Below are 21,976 nucleotides of genomic sequence, written 5' to 3'. Positions count from 1 at the left end.
CCCGCCCCCTACGCCGCCGCCCCCACCAGACACAGCGCCCGGCGCCCCAGCACCGTCCCGCCCCCCGCCAGGCACCGCGCGCCCCCGCTCCGCACAGCACCTGAAGCCCCCGGAACCGCCCGCCCTCGTTCGGTGCTTCCCGCTGACCCCCCGCTAACTGCTGACGATGACTTACTTGTTTTGCAGAAGTTCATTCTTTTATTTCAAAACAGCAACTTTGTAAGTCCTTTTTTTTCCCCATTAAAATTAAAACTGACTATGAAGTGGCTGGCGTTTTTCCTTGGAAATCTCAGGCTGGGGTGATGTTTATTTCTAAATACCGAAATGCCCAAGACAGAGCTTGTGTTTCTGAAGTTGTGTGTACCCAGAGTGAGGAAGGGAATGGTTCCTGTGGCTACGGCCTCGCTTCGGTGTTGACCAGGGCCCACGAGGGCATTTTTTCTCCCGGAGATCCACACAGTGCGCGCTGCGCCCCTCACGTCCCAGCAGCGCGCTACTACCGCGAGGAGCTGGGGAAGGGGGCTCAGAGCCATGGAGGCCACAGGGCTCAAAGGTAAGCGTGACTGCTCTGAGCATACGGGCTCCCATTCCAATCCAGCCCAGCCAGCGGGGTGGTTGGTCAGCCAGACCCCAAGTCCGCTCTTTTGCTGCTCCCAAGAGGGTCGCTCCTCCCTGACGGAAAACTTGACTTGGGTTACGCCCCAGGGCGTCTCTCTAGCGTTACCCTGGGGTGCTGGGAGTTGTGGAGGGCTCTGGGCAGAGAGGAGATGCCAGGCTGACCTCTGGAAGCAAGTCTGAACAAGCAGTTCGGATAAACAGAGGAAAGAGGCCCGAATCTCCAAGCCTCCAGGAATTTCTTGGGGCTCCTTTTCTCATCTTTATAGTCAGTTTCGTGCCTAATTGTGTGTTTTTTCTAAAACAGGCCCCGTGGAGCCTGGATCCAGCCCTGTTTTTCCTCCAAATTAGTGTTTACACTTTCCCAATATATTTCAGGTGCTTCATCAAGACCAAGTGTGCCTTTGGTGTCAAGCTTCTTTTCTCGTTCCTCTTTTTCTTCTCATCGCCAAGAGAAAATAACCCCCCACCTCTGATCTTGTTCCCCTCAAATCCCTTCTGCACAGAGCAGCTGGAGTGATCTTTTTTTCTTTCCTTTCTTACCCTTTCCATGTCATTCCCACGCTTAATTCCTTTCGCTTGCCCCTCATCGTTCTGAGGATAAAGTCCACATTCCTACCCTAGCTTACCTCCTGGACTTGCCTCTCTTAATAAGTGTTAGGGTCAAATACCTCTTAACTCCCTACACCTAGAAAACTCTTTCCACCCCTTCCTCCAACAACTGGCCAAATCCTATTCCTCCAGAAAGTTTTCCCAGACTACACCACCCACCATCTACTCAGGATTAGGTTAGAGCACCTGTGTGCTCACAGAGCACCCTTGCATAATTGGCCAGCCACCAGACTTGTGTGTAAGCTTCCTTAGGCTAGAAACTATGCCTTGTTTACCAGTGTCTTCTCTGTGCTTGCCTGGGCATTCAAAAAATATCTGTTTATGTTTTATTATACTGAAAGAATGTAATTTGTCATCGGAGGCTCAGGCTCTGATATTTCTCCTCATCTGTAAGACCCCTATTCACAAAACCACCTTACGATCCAATATGGCTGCTGGCTCTCCAACCATTGCATCCACTTCCCAGGCTGGCAATAGGAAGGACAGGAGAGAACTAGCGGGCACTTGTCCTTTCCTGTTTATGGAGCCTTCCCAGAAATACCACAGAATGCATCCACTTTCACCTCATTGTTAGAACTTAGTTACCTTAATGAGACAACTGCAAGAGAGATTAGGAAATGTAGTTTTGGTGGTGGTTTTTTGGTTTTTTTGTTTTTCTTTGTAGTTATTCCATATGGCTAAAAGTCAAGGTTCTGTTACTATGCACAAAGAGGAGAATGGATCTGGGGAGGAACTAGCAGTCTTTACCAGCATCAAATGTGCTTTTTACCATCCTTACATTTTTGAAAATAAAAACCATATAAAATTCTTCCACTTAATATAATGCAACATACCTTGTACACTTGCAAAATACCTTCACTGCTCCCCACAAGAATCATTTTCTGTGTCCAGCTTGAAATCTAGGACCTGTGGGTGATAATCATTCCTCCTTTAATTCTGCCACGACCCCATCTCAATATTCTGATCTCCTAGATTAAGTTATTTTTACTAATTTATCCTATATAAACAGAAGAAAATTAAAAGTAAAAAGCAATTAGTTAAAATAGACATAATTATACATAAGACACAGCAAGAAAGAAAATATAAGTAAAAGTTAGAGTCCTTATTTTTGCAAGTGGTTACAAGACTTAAGTGTTATAAAACTATACAAATTTAGGAGTCCTCTCTTAAATGCATATTATAAAATCTCCCTTTTCTTTTATTAAGCATCTCAGCTAATCAGGGGATAACTCTCATGTCTGAGGGAATCTGTGTATGTTAATTTTTTTTTTTTAAAGATTTTATTTATTTATTTGAGAGAGAGGATGAGAGGAGAGAGAGAGCACATGAGGGGGGGGAGGGTCAGAGGGAGAAGGAGACTCCCTGCCGAGCAGGGAGCCCGATGCGGGACTCGATCCAGGGACTCCAGGATCATGACCTGAGCCGAAGGCAGTCGCTTAACCAACTGAGCCACCCAGGCGCCCTGTGTATGTTAATTTTTTAAACAAAATCCATTGTTTCCCATTGGACATACCAGTACAAGAGAGCCCATCACAGCTAGATTCTATTGGCTTCCTTTTACCAATATAACAGCAACCTTACGTCCCCTTGAGTGTCACTATCATCAAAGTCAACACTAACTCCCCCTTTTTGCAATCTCAACCACTGGTATGAAGAGTCTGAAAGAGCCTGTGTCTCCATTTCAATCTCAAGGGAACTATGCTTGAGTCCCCTGCTAGAAGAATTCCTCCTTGGTTGCTGTGACCTTCAAACTAGCAAAGCCCAAAAGAGAAGGGAACAAAAATGAACACTTTGCAAATGGGTCATTTGGCGTATTAGAGATGTCATCCTCTTGGATCCTGTACCTATGGCTCCTGGCTGCAGGAGAAACACCATATATTGGCCCTGAGGTCAGAAGATGTCTTATGAATACAGGACAGTCATATTGTCTATACAGGTGTGTCTTCCAGCAGGCACTAAGTCTACAATTGATCATTCCATTATTCTATAAGCCACCTGCTACCAAGGGATGGATATTAGCCCACCTCATTTATTCTTTTGGTATAACGTGAGGTCCTTAGTCAGAAGCAATACTGTATGGAATACCATGATGATGAACAAGGCACTCAGAAAGTCTGAACATGATAACATAGGCATGGTGGGCAAAGAAAGTAAATCCAAGTTCAAAAGCATTGTCTATTCCAGTGAGGACAAATCACTGATCTCCTCCATGAGTAAAGTCTATATAACCTGCTTCCAGGTGGCTGTGTAGGACCTCCTCTGAATTCGGTACCTTTTGGAACACTCACAGTTGTTTAGTGATGCAGGAAAGAAGCCAGATCAGCCTTGGAAGGGGAAGTCTAAATTGTTAAAAACCTGGATAATTTCAGTCTCTGCCCACTTGGTCACTGTATCCATGACCCACTGAATAAGCTGTGAGCTAGCTGGGGAGAGAAGTTGACTTACACCCATGGGACAAGTTAACCTGTCCTCTTAAATATTGAGAGTCTCCAGTGTCACTGGGTCTTTTGATGACCTGACTTGGTGGCTTGATGGATCAAAATAACATCAGGCTCAAGATGGGCAGCTCAGACTGCCTGGTAAATTGACTTTCTTGATAAGGCATTCAGGTTCTTCCATGGCCCAGTAGCAAGCTAAATGTTTTTCTCAAAAAGGAAAATAATTACTTGAGAAAGAAGGTATGGGGTTTTTCCAAAACACTGATAGTTGACACTGTGATTCTCCTAATAGGGTTTGTCACAAGTCCCATACGTGCTTCCAATCGCCATTGACACTTGGAGCACCATTGGATCCACTAAGTCGAAGATGTAGAGTTGATTGCACTGCGGCCAGAACAAGATGGAGAGTCTTCTTTATCTCTGGGCCATTCCTCAAAATTAGCACCTTGAGTCACCCAGTAAGTGGGTCAGAGAAGCACACCTAATGTGACAAATGTTCCTTCCACAGGGGACTTTGAAGCATTGTCTCTCTCTCTTTCCCATAGGGGGTTGTGTGAGGTGCAACAGCTCTTCCTTTGCTTTGGAGAAGCTATCTTAACCTACCTAGATCACTAGACCCTCTAAAATTATCTCCTAAGGTCACAAGCCCCTGTAGGTTCCTGAAACTTATATCCCACACTATGATTTGCATGTTTCTTACTAACATATCTAGAATAACTACAATGCGTGTTCTTTAGGTCCTCAAGCATGATATCATCGATGTATTAGTCACTGTGATATCCTAAAGAATGGTGAGATTATCACAATTTCTGTAGACCAGATTGTGGCATGGAATCAGAGTTGCTGGAACTCTGAAGCGAGATGGGAAGCCATCCTTGCCAGATAAGACAATGCTGTTTTTGGAGTTCTTTGCTTAATGGGAAATGAGAAAAGAGCATTTCCTCCATGGGCTGTGTGGATTTGCTGTACAAAGTCACCACCTTATTAAGCTTATGATATCCATTGTCACTCTCCAAGACCTGCCCATCTGGACAGTTAAATGTGGATGTTGTAGAAAGTTACTACTTCTGTAGCATTCAAGGTCAGGCCTAAGAATTGCATAGGGGTACAAGCCGTCTATTAATGACTTGTCAGATCTGGAGCATTTTGGTTTGCTTCTATCACATGGATTATGTAGGGCCATAGAGAACTGCCCATCTATTTTGGTGCTAGGGCTCATGATTAACTAGTTTCTGCCAAAGATATCTGATGGGCAGACAATGCTGATTCCCAGACTGGCCCTGAGAATGGTGACAGTCAGCATGCCTTCCACTGAGATGCGCTTACCTCTCCCGGTGGTTGTGCCACCACTGACCTCTGGCACCTGGAATCCTGGCAAATATGAGGGAGTCTGTTTAACTCTAGTAGCTCTCAACAGCATCCCTGGTGTACACGAAATAGCCATGACCGTGCTTTTGAGAGATGGTGGCATTTCTCTCACCAATGGATTTCTCAATGCCTTGATGAAAGGAGCATCTTTCCGGTCCCTCTCAGGGAACAGAGTTAGGGGACTGGTGAATGGGTCATACACAATATATCCACACCAGCATTCCTATTTCCTTGGATCCTGCTTCTCCATTAGGCCAAAGGAATTCATGTGTTTCAACTTCTCTTGGTGTGGGCCACCAGGTTTCACTCAACCAAGCAAGCAAGCAAACAGAACCACTCTCCCCTACTCCAGGAAGGACATTGAGCTAGAATCTCTTGGGAAGGAAACATCCTGTTCCTCCCTCCATGGTTTAGCTCCCTCAGAATTGATTCCCTCACGTATCCCCAAGACTTCTGCCCATATAAAGAGCAAAATTTTGCCCTTACTTTGATGTGTAAGTCTCCCTCATCCAGGTTTGGCTTTATAACATGTGGAACATGTTGGTTTTGGTCTGAAGACCAATGAGACCAAGACAATGAGAAGAAGGGAGGTACAAAGGGACTTGCCCCCCCACCCCTCGCCGCAAAGCGACTTCCTCAGGCAAGAACATTATAGGTCTTCAAGCAAATGAAGAACAGCAGGGAGAAGGGGCTACTTCCTAAAACAAGGGAAGCTTTGTGCACTGTGAATCCTCAGTTCCACGTGTCCCATTTCTCACTCTTTCCAATCAGTCCCCTAACCACCAACAAGAAACGAGAGGAGGTTGTGAATCTAACAGATGTTGGGAATCAGGAACCCACAGAATCTGCCTTTTGGTTTGAGATGCTCTTGCAAAAGGTAAGATATTCTTTCAGTAGTCATTAAAAGCCCTTCGTTTTCAGACTGCCTTGAACGATTATTTAAGACTTGGTCATTCACTCCTTAATCTTTCCAGTCATTGGGATCAACCACTCCACCTCACAGTTCTTGACTTTGTGCCCTTCATGCTGTGCTCTGGAAGCAACCACTTGGTGTCTCAATGCCCTAACTTCAGTGGGAACTTCATTGTACTGGGTGATTGCTACAAGCGACCACAAGTAATCATTTGTGCATGAACTGTCTTAATGCTACTTGAATTTTAATTGTCATTAAATCCAAGCAGGCTAGATAATCAAGCTCAAATTCTCCTCCTATTTCCTGAGGGTGTGTTGCTGCCAACCCTCCTGGTGTCAATTTCTGTATTTTTCAGGGTTCTTGATTGCAAGCAATAGAAATAATTGGGCATCTCTGTACAATTTTCCTCCTTTTATGAGGATGCCAGTCATATTGGATTAGGACCCACGCTAAGACCTCATCTTCTTTATTTTTTATTAAATGTTGGTTAGTTTAAGCAGATAAAGAATGTATCAAAAGGCGCATTACGCAGCTTACAAAATCTTCAGGACTTCTGAAGGAATGTGGGGGCTAGGAGAGAGGAATGATGCCCCAAACAATGCTGCGGAACAATCGAGTGCTCCCACCACCAGCTCTGATGTGGTACTATGCATCACAAGCTACACCAAGCCTGGACACTGGAGACTGCCTGTATCAGCTGCAAATGAAAACAGTTGCAGAGCACAGAAAACCTGGTTAATAAATAGTTTAAAAAGAAATGCTTCTTTTTCTCCGGTATCTTGAAGTCAGTTGTTGCCAAACCTGGATTCAACTGTCCCCAAAATCTGCCGAGGACCCTGGCTCTTTTGATCTGCTCTACCACCCTCAGCATACTGGCTCTAACAACTCCTCAGGGTTGCGCCCTCATGGTTGCCACATGGCTGCTGCAGCCCTAGATGAGACATTCATGGTCAAGGAAGAAATCGGGAGAAGATGGAGAGGGTGACTCCCATAGCTGGAAGAGAGTTTTTTCCCAGAGATCTCAAGACAAACCTCCACCTGTATTCCCCTGGCCACAAGTGTGCCGTACGCTCATCTAGTGATGCGAAGGAAGCCGAGAAAGCACACATTTGGCATGATCAGGCTCTACAGTAGGGGCAGGTGAGGGAAAGGGGTTGTAATGGGCGTTGGGTGAGGGAATCTCTCTCTAGAATAAGATGACGCAGCATGCTCCTCTGAGTCAAGGACTTCCAATTCAAAGTCTGGGGCAAGGCCATCTGATTGGCAGAGCTTGGACCACATTCCCACATCCTCGCAGCAGTGGTGGCTGGAAGCATAAGCATCTAGCATCTTCAGTGTCTTCGGTGGGAGCTCCTACTTCCTAAAGTAGGAAGTTCCCCGATGTGGGAAGGGAGTTCAGATGCTGCAGGGCCAACATGGTGACAGAGATCTTCCTGCATTGTTACAAACCTTCCCAGATCATCGTCTGCACGCAGTTGAAAGTTTAGAATCGACTTTTGGGGAAACAGATATAACATTTGCATGAAATGATTATTTCATATATATGTGTGAAATTTTGTAAATTATCTGTCAGCTGTCCTCAGAAATTCTTTCAAATATTTAAAGGGTGAGAAGAAGGCAGTCCAAAGAAGGAAAGCTGCTTTGCTCCTTGGCTGGTTGCTGAGGTCCAGCTACCACGAGGCATCTCTCCCAGCTCCAAACTTCCTGTCCCGACTGAGGGTGCAGCTATCCAGGATCCCCCAGCTGCACAACTGCCCCAGGCCTGTGGGCCACAGCGTGCCCACGCTGCAGGCCTTTGCCATACCCTCCCCGTGCTCCATGCCTCCTAAAATGCATCTGTGTTCCACTCCAGAGGACTAGGATTTCCAAGGCGGTAAGAAGCTCATTTAGATAAATAGATCCTTGCTGGTACTCTCCTGGGAAAGAGCAGCCTGTCCTATTCAGTAGGACAGGTGTCCTATTCCGTGCTGATTCCAGCTACTGAAATGTAGGGTAGTTAGAAACCACACAACCATCGCAGCCTGTTCTGTCTAGGATATTAATAAAGGCCCCTAGAAGGCCCACACTCACAGGGAGAAGCAATCAGCTGAAGGAGGCGTGGCCCCCCAAGGCGACAGGAGCTCTGCTTAACCAGATTCATAGATGTCAATTGTTAGACGGAACCTCTCAGCAGTTCCACTAGCCCCAGAATTATTTCTGGCTTACATTTTTAAAATTCACCCCCTGAAAACTTTGTGTCATGTGGCTTTGCCAGATTCCACTCCTGAAAGATTCTGTTTTGCTCTAAGCGAGGACAGTTTTGTCCTGCTTTGCCAAACCAAAACTGACAGAAAAGCCTAACGATCGCTTCATTTTCATGATCAGCACGTAGTAGGTGTTTGATTCATTATCGGATGAGCCACTGATTCACTGGCTGCCGTTCCTGTTCATAGCCATTTCTTGTTTCATCCTTCCCAATAAGAAGCATATCAGATTTTAATTCAGTCAGGTAGCCACAGTGGGATTATTTGTAACAAACTCCAAATCTAGGACAATGCTTAACCTGTGTCTAGCAAACAGACAGATGGTGCAAGCCCTCCCAGGGTTGCTCAGAAGTACTCTTTTCATGATTCAGTAATCTCATTAAAACTTTGGCATTAAGTGGATCTGGGGTAAAAAAGGAACTTAGTACACATTGGGGCCCACAGATGTCAAGAGCGTGGAATACTGCCTACTTGCCTGAAAACAGAATGAAAAGTTGACTACCATTGAATACCCAAAAGCATGTCAACATCATACTCTGCTCCAGGGAAGTAATTTTCAGTGGTTTGCTCAAGTTTCGGAGGGAAAAACTAGATCCAGTGCTTTCCGATTTCTTGGAAAGGCACTTAAGCTGCCGGCCATTGCTCCACATTCTTCTTCATAACCCGTTACTGTCCCTAGAAAATGTAGTGCTTCAAGTAGGACATGCGGAAGAGGAAGCTGATTCCATCTATGGCATTTCATTATGTCTCAGGGCCTGAGAATAACCATATCTTATTTTCAGAGGTGGAAGGTTCATGCACAACAGGGAAAACTAGCTGTTAAGATTATACCACAGTTCTCCCGGGCACACACACGGTTAGCCACAGAGAGCGGCTGGAATCTGTCCCATGAGCTCTGCAGAAAGGCTTGCTGACATCAGAAAGGATGAATACCCAACTTTTACATCAACATGGATGGGACTGGAGGAGATTACGTTAAGTAAAATAAGTCAAGCAGAGAAAGTCAATTATCATATGGTTTCACCTATTTGTGGAACATAAGGAATAGCATGGAGGACCTTAGGAGAAGGAAGGGAAAAATGAAGGGGAGGAAATCGGAGGGGGAGAAGAACCATGAGAGACTATGGACTCTGAGAAACAAACTGAGGGTTCTAGAGGGGAGGGGCGTGGGGGGATGGGTTAGCCTGGTGATGGGTATTAAGGAGGGTACATACTGCATGGAGTACTGGGTGTTATACGAAAACAATGAATTGTGGATTACCACATCAAGAACTAATGATGTACTGTATGGTGACTAACATAATATAATACAATAAAATTTAAAAGAAAGAAAGAAAAAGAAAGAAAGAAAGAAAGAAAGAAAGAAAGAAAAGCTTGCTGACAGCCACGGCACAGGGCAGAAGGAATGAAGGTGAGGGGTGTGCATCCCAAGTCATTCTGAGAAAGCAGTTCCAGAGGCTGAGCTGGAACCAGGTTTCATGGGTCCTGAAGCTTCCTCAGTGTTGGAGACCCTCTTTAAGGAAAGAAAAACAAAACTACAAATACAAAATTAGTTAAGAAGCTGACCAGTACCACAAATATCACAAAATCCAGAAGATGAATGCAGTAATTTTACTAATTAATCATCCGAGACATTTCTAAAATACCTTGTTCCCTATATTTTCTGTCTACGCCTCTTCACAGAAGAATGACTCTGTAATCTTCTGTAGAAACAATAGAAAGATCATTCTTCTCACTTAGCATGATTAATCAAATACTGGTTTTATTACTGAAGTTCAGACAAGCTTCAGCTTCACAACTAGTTAACGGGAGTCATGTATATTTTTAGGATTCTTGTCCATTTGGGAAAACTTCAATGAGCTTTTCTTTCACTTATGGTCCATAGTTTTCAGGGCATGTCCAGTTCTCCTGGGCAGTGCTGAGTGTTAAGTAGTCTTTGAATCAATAGCACTCATTACCCAGTTGGTGGTGATGGCCCTGTCCGGATGTATGAGAAGTTTAAGTTCTCTGTATTTCAGGTCCCATCTGCTGCAGGGGAAAACAAAGGCCACAGCAAGGAAAAAACGCAAGCCAGCACTTGGGGCCCCAAGGCTTGGCCACACCCAGAGCCTCATTTGCATTTTTCCTGTGAGGCTGCACATAGTGACGCTTTGTACTTGGAGAGGGAAGAATGAGCTCCCTGCCCACGGTGCCAGGGAGCGGCCTCCACCATCGTCCGGTCTGGAGACCAGGGCAAGAGGGAAAGAAAGAGAAGGAAAGTAGGCAAACCTAGGGACCCTGCGGAGGGCGGGGCAGGGCTGCTGGCAGTCCGTGTGGCCAGGTCTCGTAGGATTTCAGCCGACAGATACCCTGGGAACAGACCCACCCTTCTAGAGGAGATAGAGAATTGAAACTTGGTGCAAAGCATCTAGCAGCAGATTCTTGACAAAATGCTTGCCAATCATGCTCTCAAAATGTGAAACCGTACCAGGGATAATAATTCCAACAGCTATCGTGCTGATCCCTTGTACTGCCCTGAGAATAAGAAAACTAGCTGTAGGAGTTTGCTAGGGCTGCCATAACGTACTACCACAGGCCGTGTGGCTTACACAACAGAAAGTCATTTTCTCGCACTTCTAGAGGCTAGGAGTCCAGGATCAGGATGCCAGCACCATGGGGTCCTCGCGAGGACTCTTCCTGGTCACCTGCTTGCTGCATCGTCACATGCTGGAGTGAAAGTAAGCCCTCTGGTGCTTCTTCTTATAAGGGCACTAATCCCACCACGAAGGCCCCACCCTCGTCACCTCTCCTGACCCAATAATCTCCCAAAGGCCCCAGCTCCAAATACCATCACATGGGGGGTTAGGCTTTTGACACATGAATTTTGGGAGACACCTAATTCAGTTCATAGTGCCAGCTAAATGAAGGAGCTGGTGAGTGGCTGAGCCGCTCCCCTCTGCCCATAGTAAGAGCACAAAGCCACACCATGGCCACAGCAGCCCTGGCCGGTCCACCACGTGCTGCTTCAGCACATCTTGGTCAGGGGAACACGCCTTCTGCGTGGACAAACTCAACAACCAAGCTTCAGGACAATCTCCCATGATAATGCAGCAAGAGCCCTCCACCAAAGGGCATGCAGCCAGAACCCCCTCCCATCAGTAAGCAGAGTAGATGGCTGAGCCAGATGCCCCAGAGGAGCAAGTAGGCCATTGGCAAGCCCAGTGCTAAGCTGCTTGAAATGGGTCAGAAATGGGTCTCTCTGGGCCTTGTGTGGGGCGGACAGGTACTGTGCCTCACTGCTTTAAACACAGCCTTGCTGATAACTATGGCTCTTCATGTCCAAACTAGGTGATCCATCCACAGGACTATTGTGAAAAGGTGAAAAAGTATGCATGTGAGCCCTTAGCCCTGTATCTGGAAGATTCCACCAGGTGGGAGCAGGGAACAGTGCTGCTGCTGACAGTTCCGTGGTGGTGATGGGGGACCATTGGTGGTGAGGGGTGTATGCTGGTCCGTCCGTCCCCTCTGATCTCATTGCCCCTATAATGAAAGTGATTCAGCTGCACGTGCCCCAAAATGAGCAGTCACTTAGGAGACCGTGTGATTCCTCAGCTCCAGGGCTGAGAATCACAAGATTAAGATGCGAAGAGAAGGAAGTGTAGCACTAGGGAGGGCTCAAGGGACAAGCAAGAACTAGGAGTGCAAAAAAAGGAAGGTGTGGTGGACAGAGGAGAAGAGGGGTCAGAAAGGGCGGGTTGTGTGGGCTGTGGGGAGAGACGGGAAGCAGGTTTGGGATCACCCAGAGGAAGCCGGAGAGTGAGAAGGTGGGGGGGAGCAGGGCCAAGGACTGGAATTAAATATGTTCGAGGAAAAGCAAACAAGCAAACAAACCAACGACAATCATCTCTAAGGTGTTAGAAGAAAACATCTTCAAGCATAGTATTTCAGGCATTTCTAAGTATATCCCCATTCATTTAATATACTGTTCTCTCTGGCCAACGGTGATGAAAGGCTCAGAGAGGTTAGGAGACTTCCCTGAAGGCACACAGCTCACTGAGGGCAGTGCTGGACTAGGAAGCCTCATGTCTAGCTCTGAGCCACTGCACAATGCTGCCCCAAACCCTCCCCCACAAACCCTCCCCCACCCCCCACTAGCCCAGGATGAGACCACAGCCAATTCCTGGGGCCACTGGGGCAGATGACTTTATAAACTGTAACTGGCCCCCACCTGGCCTGCTGTCCTTTAATATGTAGCCATGTGCTGGACTCTGGTCAGCCCAGCAAGGACAGTGAGCCCCAGGGCACGGGGCAGCCCGTTCTGCTGTGCTCCAGTAAGAGCTGTTCAAGTGAGCACTTTGCAGTGGCATTTTAACTATGAGCTTGTAGGCTTGGCCGTGGTCAAGGGTCTGGAGCCCACTTGACTCTGCAACAGCAAGTTGTAAGAGACTCCATCCTGGCCCATAGGTTGCATCTTAACGCGCACTACCGGACTCCCAGGAGCTCAGGGCCAAACCGCCAAGGACAAGCTGGGAGCCATGCAGATTCGCCCAGCTGATTACCTGCCCCCAGGCACCAGCGGCAGGTTCTGAGAATGCAGAGCTGGTTACTACCCAGGCCTTGGCCTTGAGGAGCCCAGGGCTGAGACATGCATGCACACCCATGTGACCGGGGAAGCTCAGAGGAGGGAGGTTCAGCCTCTGGGGGCGAGGAGGGGAGCCTGAGAGGAGTCAGCAGCAGGGGAGGCCTGGTGGGTGCTAGCTAGCAAGCACTGCACAGCTGAGGGTGGCTATTCTGGTTGCAGGCCTGTCTGGAGGCTCAGAGGTGAAAGAGGACCCCCGCCTCCCCCACTTCCCTTGTCCCTGGAGCATTCCTGCACTAGGGAGGGGCAGCAGTGAGAGGGAGGAGCCTGGCCAGCAGCCATTCACCAGGAGCTGCCGAGTGAGTTAGGATCTTATTCTGTAGAGACTGTATTAGTCAGGACCCCCTGAGCTGCCGATGTCACAAACCACCTCCCATGAACTTAGCACAAAAGTGGGATGGGTTCGCCAAGGAATCAAAGCTCAGGGAGGCAGAGGTGGAGCTGACATTGGAGGTGTCGGGGTGAAGGTGGGACACTGGGCGAGGCCCCTGGAGGTGTCTGCTCTCTGTCCCCTCCTTGAGGGTCAGCCTCTCCCCACAGCAGGCCCATGGCTGCTCAGCTCTGCCCACATACCTTCAGAGTTGGCCAGGAAATTGATTTGCACCCCCAGGCACAACTGGAGGGCTCCTGGGGTAGACGCCATGCGGTGGCCCACCTTGGGGTGTATACTCCTCCTGCCTCCCTTCAGGATAGAAACTGCTTCACAGGTGACAAAACAAAGAAACTTGTCTAGTTTAATATGTTTGGGAAATGAGGGACTGAGCAAGGTGTGTTAGTTTGGCAGGGCTACCATAACAAAGTCCCACAGAGTAAGAGGCTTAAACAATAGAAGTTCATTATTTCACACTTCTGGAGGATGGAAGTCCAAGATCAAGGTGTCCAGAGGTTTGGTTTCTTCTGAGGTCTCTCTCCTGGGCTGGCAGAGGCCACTTCCCACTGTGTTGTCACATGGTCTTCCTCTGTGTGAGTCTGTGTCCTAATCTTTTCCTATAAGGACACCAGTCATATTGGATTAGGACCAACACATATGGCCTCACTTTACCTTAATCACCTTTTTAAAGATCCTATGTCCACATACAGCCACATTCTGAGGTACTAGGGGTTAGGACTTTCCCATCTGAATTTTGGGTGGATAGGATTAACAGGTGATTTGAGGTGAATCGTGGCTAGGAGGTAAGAGTGCATGCGATATTAATTTCTAGTGCTCACTGGGTTCTGTCTTTGTGCCAGACACTGTTCCAAGAGCTTTTCATGAAGTAACTAATTTTATCCTTGTAACAATCAATGAATCGAGATTTCCCGATAAACTGCTTACATCCATTAAAAAACAAAGACAAAAAGCAAAACAAAACAAAGGCCCAGATGTAAGGGTTGGTCTTGGAATAGAGCAGGAAAGATGCAGGCAGACTCTTCTTTGCAACAGTCCATATTCAGCTTGTGCATTGCTTTCCTTAAAACACACTGCAGTCATATTCTTTTTTGTCCAATTTTTTGTTACAATACCTGTTAGTTAATCAATTTCATCAACAGGTATCTATTGAAGACTTACTCAGTATTGGACACAGAGCAAGGCAGCTGGAAAACTTGCAGGTATAAGACATAATCCTGTGGGGGAAATATTTGCTTGTATATGGATAAAGAAACTCCAAAATGCTACAAAAGAAACCAGTAGTAATGGTTAGCTGAGAGTGGGACTGGGAAGATAGGGACAGAGGAGTGGAGGATTGTCATTGTATGTCTTTTTGTATATTTTGATTATTTTTAAAAAGATTTATTTATTTATTTTAGAGGGAGAGAGAGCATGAGCAGGATGCGCAGATGGAGAGAGAATCTCAAGCATACTCCATGCTGAGTGTGGATCCCAACCTGGGGCTTGATCTCATGACCCGGAAATCAGGACCCAAGCTGAAATCAAGTCAGACACTTAACCGACTGTGTCACCCAGGTGCCTCTATTTTTATATTTTTTGAACAATGTATCTGTATGGCCTATTCATAAAAATTAAGTTAAAAAAAGTTAAACATGAGCCACTCCTGCCCCCCCACCAAGGGACCTATAATTCATCACCTTTCTATCAGGCTTTAACTTTAACAACAAGGTAAATGGAAAATTATCCCACCTTCTTAACCTAACAGCCTCTGAGAATATGTGGAACTGGAAACATTATCCTTGCTTTGCAAGTGAAAAATGGAGGCCAAGAGAGAGTCTGTGGACCGATCACTCAACACAGGGGTAACTAAGCCTGAACTGGGGGCCTGGTTCTCTGATTTCTAATTTGGGCCCCTCATCACTACATGCATGGTTTGTCCTTAGAGATTGAAGATAATGGAAGTCACTGTATCATTCATTCGACAAATATGTTTTAAGTCTCTGGTGAACAAAATGCACATGGTCCCTGACCTCTGTGGGTTTATGTTCTAGTGGAAAAAACAGGCTGATATTCAAATAAGCATATTATTACATGTTGTAGTAAATTCCACAGAGAAAAAAGAGATGCCATGAGGAGTGACGAGGAAGATGGAGGAGTAGGAGGATCCTAAGTTCATCTCAACCCACAGACACATCTAGAAACACTAATATCAGTGCAACCAACTCAGAAAATGACCCGAAGCCTAACAGAACAGACTTTCCATGGTTAATCGTAGAGAGGAGGTAAGAAGGGTAGGAGGGGCAAAGACATGGTCAGGAACCAAACTCCTGAAGGGACTAACCACAAACTGGAGGGACACCAGAAGCATGGAGAAATAGGAGGAGCAGACCCCACAACAGACATCCCAGACACAGGCGACCTGCACTGGGAAGACAAGTCACCGTAACATTTGGTTTTGAAAACCAGTGGGGCTTAACTCTGGGTACTTTAAAAATCAGGGGGCTTAGCTCTGGAAACCTGGAGGGTGATAGGAAACTAAGTGCCCCCCTTAAAGAAAAAGTGTAACAAACTCCACCAAGATACCGCATTAGCAGCAGCCGTGTGAAAAGCACCTATGGTATAGATGAATATTTACTAACCTCAGAATGTGTGCTGAGGGGGAAGGGATCTTTGGGAGACTTCTCCAAGAAGAGAAGAGCTGGCAGAGGCCATTTCTCCCCCATCCAACCCCCTTGCCTGCGCCCCCCCGATAGACCGACACTTGCGGAAATTAGTGTGAATACCCTTCACCCATCTTGCTAACACCACGGCCCTGCCCCAGTGTTCTTCTGTGTATCTGCCCCATCCAAGTCACCTCACTCAGCAGGTGTCCCTCCAAAGTGACTCCTGCCCTGGGGAGAGGGGAATATAACCACACACAACAGTATGACTGCAGCCCCAGTAGACAGAATAGGGACAGGCATCTGGTCTGACTACCAGCCCGCCCACCAACAGAAGCCTCTTAGTGGACAATGCAGGGAGACTATCCTGCAGTCAATGGGACCACAGCCCCAGAAGATGGGCTGAGGGCAGGCCTCTGGTCTAACTGCTGACATCACCCAACTATAAGCCCACAGCAGTCCCAGACTGGCCCCTTAACAGCACAGGCACCAAACCCTGCCCAGTGTGCCTACCAAAGGCAAAGTGGATCATTGAAGGTGACTGGACCGAAGGTAAATGTGGCTCAACTACAACAGCACTCAACCCGCACAGGAGACACCACTGAAGCACATGGTTCTGGTGACCAGGCGATATCGTGCTACAAGGCACCACAGGACCTCTTCTTCATAAGGCCACTACTTTCAAGATCAGGAGACATAGCTGATTTTCCTAACACATAGAAGCAAACACAGAAAGACAAAATGAGGAGACAAAAGAGTGTGTCCCAAATGAAAGAGCAGGACAAAACCATAGCAAAAGAGCTAAATGAAACAAAGATAGGCAACATGCCTGATAAAGAATTCAAAGTAATGGTCATAAGGATACTCACTGGGAAAAAAAAAAAAAAGATACTCACCGGACTTGAGAAGAGTAGAGAACCTTAGTGAGACTTAAACAAAGAGATAGAAAATATTTTAAAAAGTGGGGCACCTGGGGGGCTCTATAGGTTAAGTGTCTGACTCTTGATTTCAGCTCAGGTCATGATCTCAGTGTCGTGAGATCAAGCCTCACCTTGAGCTTCACGCTGTGCCAGGAGCCTGCTTAATATTCTCTCTCCCTTTGCCTCTGCCCGTCCCACCCCCCACTCATGCTCGCTCTCTCTCTCCCTCCCTCTCTTTCAAAAAAAAAAATGAAAGAAAGAAAATATAAAAAAGAACAAATCAGAGACAAAAAATTCAGAGAAAAAATTAAAAATACATTAGAGAGAATCAAGCAGATTAGAGGAGGTGTAAGAACACATCAGCTGGAAGATAGGGTAATGGAAACAACCAAGCTGAACAGCAAAAAAAAAAAAAAAAGAAGAAGAAGAATAAAAAATGAGAATAGGTTAAGAGAACTCAGTGACATCATCATGCATAATAACATTTGTATTGTAGGGATCCCAGGAGAAGAGAGAGAAAAGGGGGCAGAAAGTTTATTTGAAGAAATAATAGATGAAAACTTCCTGAATCTGGGCAGGGAAACAGACATCCACATCCAGAAGGTACAGAGAGCCTCCAGCAAAATCAACCCAAGGAGATCCACACCAAGACACATAATAATTAAAATGACGAAAAGTAGTGATAGAAAGTTTTAAAAGCAGCAAGAGAAAAGAAAACAGTTACATAAAGGGAAACCCCATAAAGCTATCAGCAGATTCTTTTCAGCAGAAACTTTTCATACTAGAAGAAAGTAGCATGATATATTCAGAGTGCTGAAAGGAAAAAAAACTTGCAACCAAGAGTACTCTACCTGTAGCAAGGCTATCATTCAGAATAGAAGGAGAGATGAAGAGTTCCCCAGACAAACAAAAGTTAAAAGAGTTCATGACCACTATGCTAGCCATACAAATGTTAAAGGGAATTCTTTGTGTGGAAAGAAAAGACCATAATCAGGAGTAAGAAAGTTAGGAAAGGAAAAATTTTCACAGGTAAATGCAAACATAATAAAAGTAGTAGATTAATCATTTACAATACCACTACATAGGATAAAGCAGTAAAATCAATTATATCTATAAAAATCAGTCAAGGGATTCACAGAATAAAAGAATGTAAACTATGATACCATATACATAAAACATAAGAGGGGGCGCCTGGGTGGCTTAGTCATTGATCGACTGCCTTCGGCTTGGGTCATGATCCTGGGGTCCTGGGATGGAGCCCCGCACCGGGCTCCCTGCTCCGCAGGAGGCCTGCTTCTCCCTCTCCCACTCCCACTGCTTATGTTCCCTCCCTCACTGTGTCTCTCTCTGTCAAATAAATAAATGAAATCTTTAAAAAAAAATGAGAGGAGAAATAAAAATGTAGTGCTTTTAGAATGGGTTCAAACTTAAGTGACCATCAATTTAATATAGACTCTTATATGCATAAGATGTTATATATGAACCTAATGGTAACCACAAACAAACACCTGCAATAGATGTACAAAAAATAAAGATCCAAACATATCACTAAAGAAAGCCATCAAATCACAAGGGAAAAGAGCAAGAGGAAAAAGGAACAGAGAAGAACTACAAAAACAACCATAGAGCAAGTTATAAAACAGCAGTAAGTACATACCAATCAATAATCATTGTGAATGTAAATGGACTAAATGTTCCAATGAAAAGGCAGAGTGACTAAAAGTAAGACCCATCTATATGCTGCCTACAGGAGACTCACTGTTACTGAAAGTAAGACCCAGAGTGATAAAAAAGTAAGACCCATCTATATGCTTCCTACAGGAGACTTACTTCAGACCTAAAGGCATGTGCAGATTGAAAGTGAAGGGATGAAAAAACATTTACCATGCAAATGGAAGCAAAAAAGGGTAGCAATATTTATATCAGACAGAATAGACTTTAAAATAAAGTCTATTTGTCACAAGAGACAAAGGACACTACATAACTACAATCCAACAAAAAGGTATAACAATTACAAAAATCCATGCACCCAACATGGGAGCACCTAAATACATAAAGCAACTATTAACAGACATAAAGGAAGAAACTGACAGTAATACATAATAGTAAGGGACTTTAAGCCCTTACTTACATCAATGGATAAATCAGACAGACTAAAAATCAAGAAGACAACAGTGGCTTTGAATTTGGACCAGATGACCTAATAGATATATTCAGAATATTCCATCCAAAAATAGTGGAATACACATGATTTTCAAGTGCACATGGAATATTCTCCAGAATAGACCACATGTTAGGCCATAAAACAAGTCTCAATAAATTTAAAAAGATTGAAATTACATCATGCATTTTTTCTGAACAAAATAATATGAAACTAGAAATCAATTGCATGAAAAAATCCGACAGGACACAAATACATAGAGGCTAAAAAACATGCTATTAGATAATTTCTTTCAACCAAAATATCAAAGAGGAAATAAAAAATACATGGAGACAAATGCAAAAAAAACACAACAGTCCAAAATCTTTGGGATGCAGCAAAAGCTGTTCTAAGAGGGAAGATTATGGCAATACAAGCCTACCTCAAGAAGCAAGAAAAATCTCAAATAAACAATCTAAACTTACACCTAAAGGAGCTAGAAAAAGAAGAACAAACAAAACCCAAAGTCAGTAGAAGGAAAGAAACAATAATGATTAGAACAGAAAAAAAATGAAATCAAGACTTAAAAAAAACACAACAGATCTAGTTCTTTGAAAAATTAAACAAAATTGATAAAACTGTAGCCAAATTCATCAAGAAAAAAAAGAGATAGGACTCAAATAAGTAAAATCAGAAACGAAGGAGGAGAAATAAAAACCGACACCACAGAAATACAAGATATTATGACAATACTATGAAAAATTATATGCCAACAAATTGGACAACCTAGAAGAAATGTATAAATTCCTAGAAATATACAACCTTCCAAATTAAATCAGGAAGAAACAGAAGATTTGAACAGACCAATTACTAGCAATGAAATTGAATCAGTAATCAAAAAACTCCCAACAAACAGAAGTCCAGGACCAGATGGCTTCCCAGGTGAATTCTACCAAACATTTAAAGAAGAGTTAATACCTATTCTTCTCAAACTATTCCAAAAACATAGAAGAGGAAGGAAAGCTTCCAAATTCATTCTGAGAACAGCATTACCCTGACAACAAAGTCAGATAAAGATACTACAAAAAAAGAGAACTACAAGCCAGTATCTCTGATGAACATAGATGCAAAAATCCTCAGCAAAATATTAACAAACCAAATCAAGCAATACATTTAAAAAATCACTCAATCAAGTGGGATTTATTCTAGGGATACAAGGGTGGTTCAATATTTGCAAATCAATCAACATGATACACCACAATAATAGAAAAGATAAAAAAAAACATATGATTAACTCAAAAGAGAGAAACAGTAGAAAAAGCATTTGACAAAGTACGACATCCACTCATTATAAAAACTCTCAACAAAGTAGGTTTGAGAGACCACACTGCAACATAATAAAAGCCATATATGAAAAATCCATAGCTAACATGATATTCAATGGTGAAAAACTGAGAGCTTTTATTCTAAGGTCAGAAACAAGACAAAGATGTCCACTTTCACCTTTTATTCATCATAATATTGGAAGTCCTAGCCACAGCAATCAGACAAGAAAAAGAAATAGCAAATGTTGGCAAGGATGTGAAGAAAAAGGAGCCTTCGTGCACTGTTGGTAAGAATGCAAATTGGTGTATCCACTGTGGAAGACAGTATGGAAGTTCCTCAAAAAATTAAAAAAAGAATTACCATATGATCTACTACAGGGTCATTTACCCAAAGACAATGAAAACACTAATTAGAAAGGATATATGCACCTCTATATTTATCACAGTGTTATTTACCATAGCCAAGATATGGAAGCAATTCAAGTGTCCCTTGGTACATGAATGGATAAAGAAGAAGTGGTATATATATATACAATGGAATATTACTCGGCCTTAGAAGAGAATGAAATCTTGCCATTTGCAACAACATGGATGAACTTAGAATCCTCTGGGATTCTAATTCTAATGCTAAGTGAAATAAATCAGGAAGAGAAAGACAAATACCATGTAATTTCACTCACGTGGAATTTAAGAAACAAAACCAACGAACAAAGAAAAAAAGAGAAACAACAAAAACCAGACTCTTAAATACAAAGAGAAAACTGTGGTTGCCAGAAGGAAGGTGGGAGGGGCTATGGATGAAATAGATAAAGGGAATTAAAAGTACATTTATCTCGATTTATCTTGATGAGCACTGAAAAATGTATAGAATTATTAAATTATATATTGTACACCTGAAACTAATATAACAGTGGGTTAATTATATTTGAATAAAAAAGTAATTTTAAAAAAGAGATGCCATGAGAAAACAGCAAAGTAAATCTATGTCCAATGTAGTCCATGGTCACAGGTGAGTGGGGCATCCTGATTTGTGACAACTGGTTTTAGGGAAGAGACTTTTAGCATGTCAACAGACAGTGACACTTAATATGCCTAAACACATATCTTGGGAGATTTTTTGTCCATGCAGAAAAACTCAAAGATTTACTTTGTACTTATTAGCAATACTAGAGTGGATGTAGACCCCAGCACTCTAGATTGATCCCTATCAACACTAGAGAGGCTGTTGTTACGCCATTTGAGGCCATTTGACCAGGAGCTTATCAGGTAAACACACAAAGAAAAAAAAATCAGGACTTACTGTAGGGGAAGAAAGAATTTTCTTCTACTCATCATAGATTCTCAGATGATACTGTGTAATAAAAGATTAACAAGGCAAAAACAAACAAACAAAAAGCCCCAGAAGTTTATTAACATATGTATCTCACATATACCTGGGAAAGAATAATTCAAAAAGGTGGCTTAGAACTCTGGTTTATACAACTTAAACAAAGAACAATACATTTATAGAGAAATTAAAAAGAGAGAGACCATGAGAGGAAATAAGCAGGGTTAACAGTTGAGATTGGGGTGGTCAGGGAAGGCTCTGGTAAAATGACATTTCGGTTGAGATCCAAAGAGCTGTAAGAGGGTCTGTGAAACATGAGCATGACTGTTGGAGAGAAAGAAGTTGAGGACACAAAGAGAAGAGTCATTCCACGAGTCAAAAATCTGTAGTCTTTGAACAACATGTCATTTGTGGACTCTGTGTTGGC

This window comes from Leptonychotes weddellii, chromosome 6 (assembly GCF_054177405.1).
Source record: "Leptonychotes weddellii isolate Sample4059 chromosome 6, ASM5417740v2, whole genome shotgun sequence".
Lineage (NCBI taxonomy): Eukaryota > Metazoa > Chordata > Mammalia > Carnivora > Phocidae > Leptonychotes > Leptonychotes weddellii.
Note: the sequence above shows the minus strand (reverse complement) of the source record.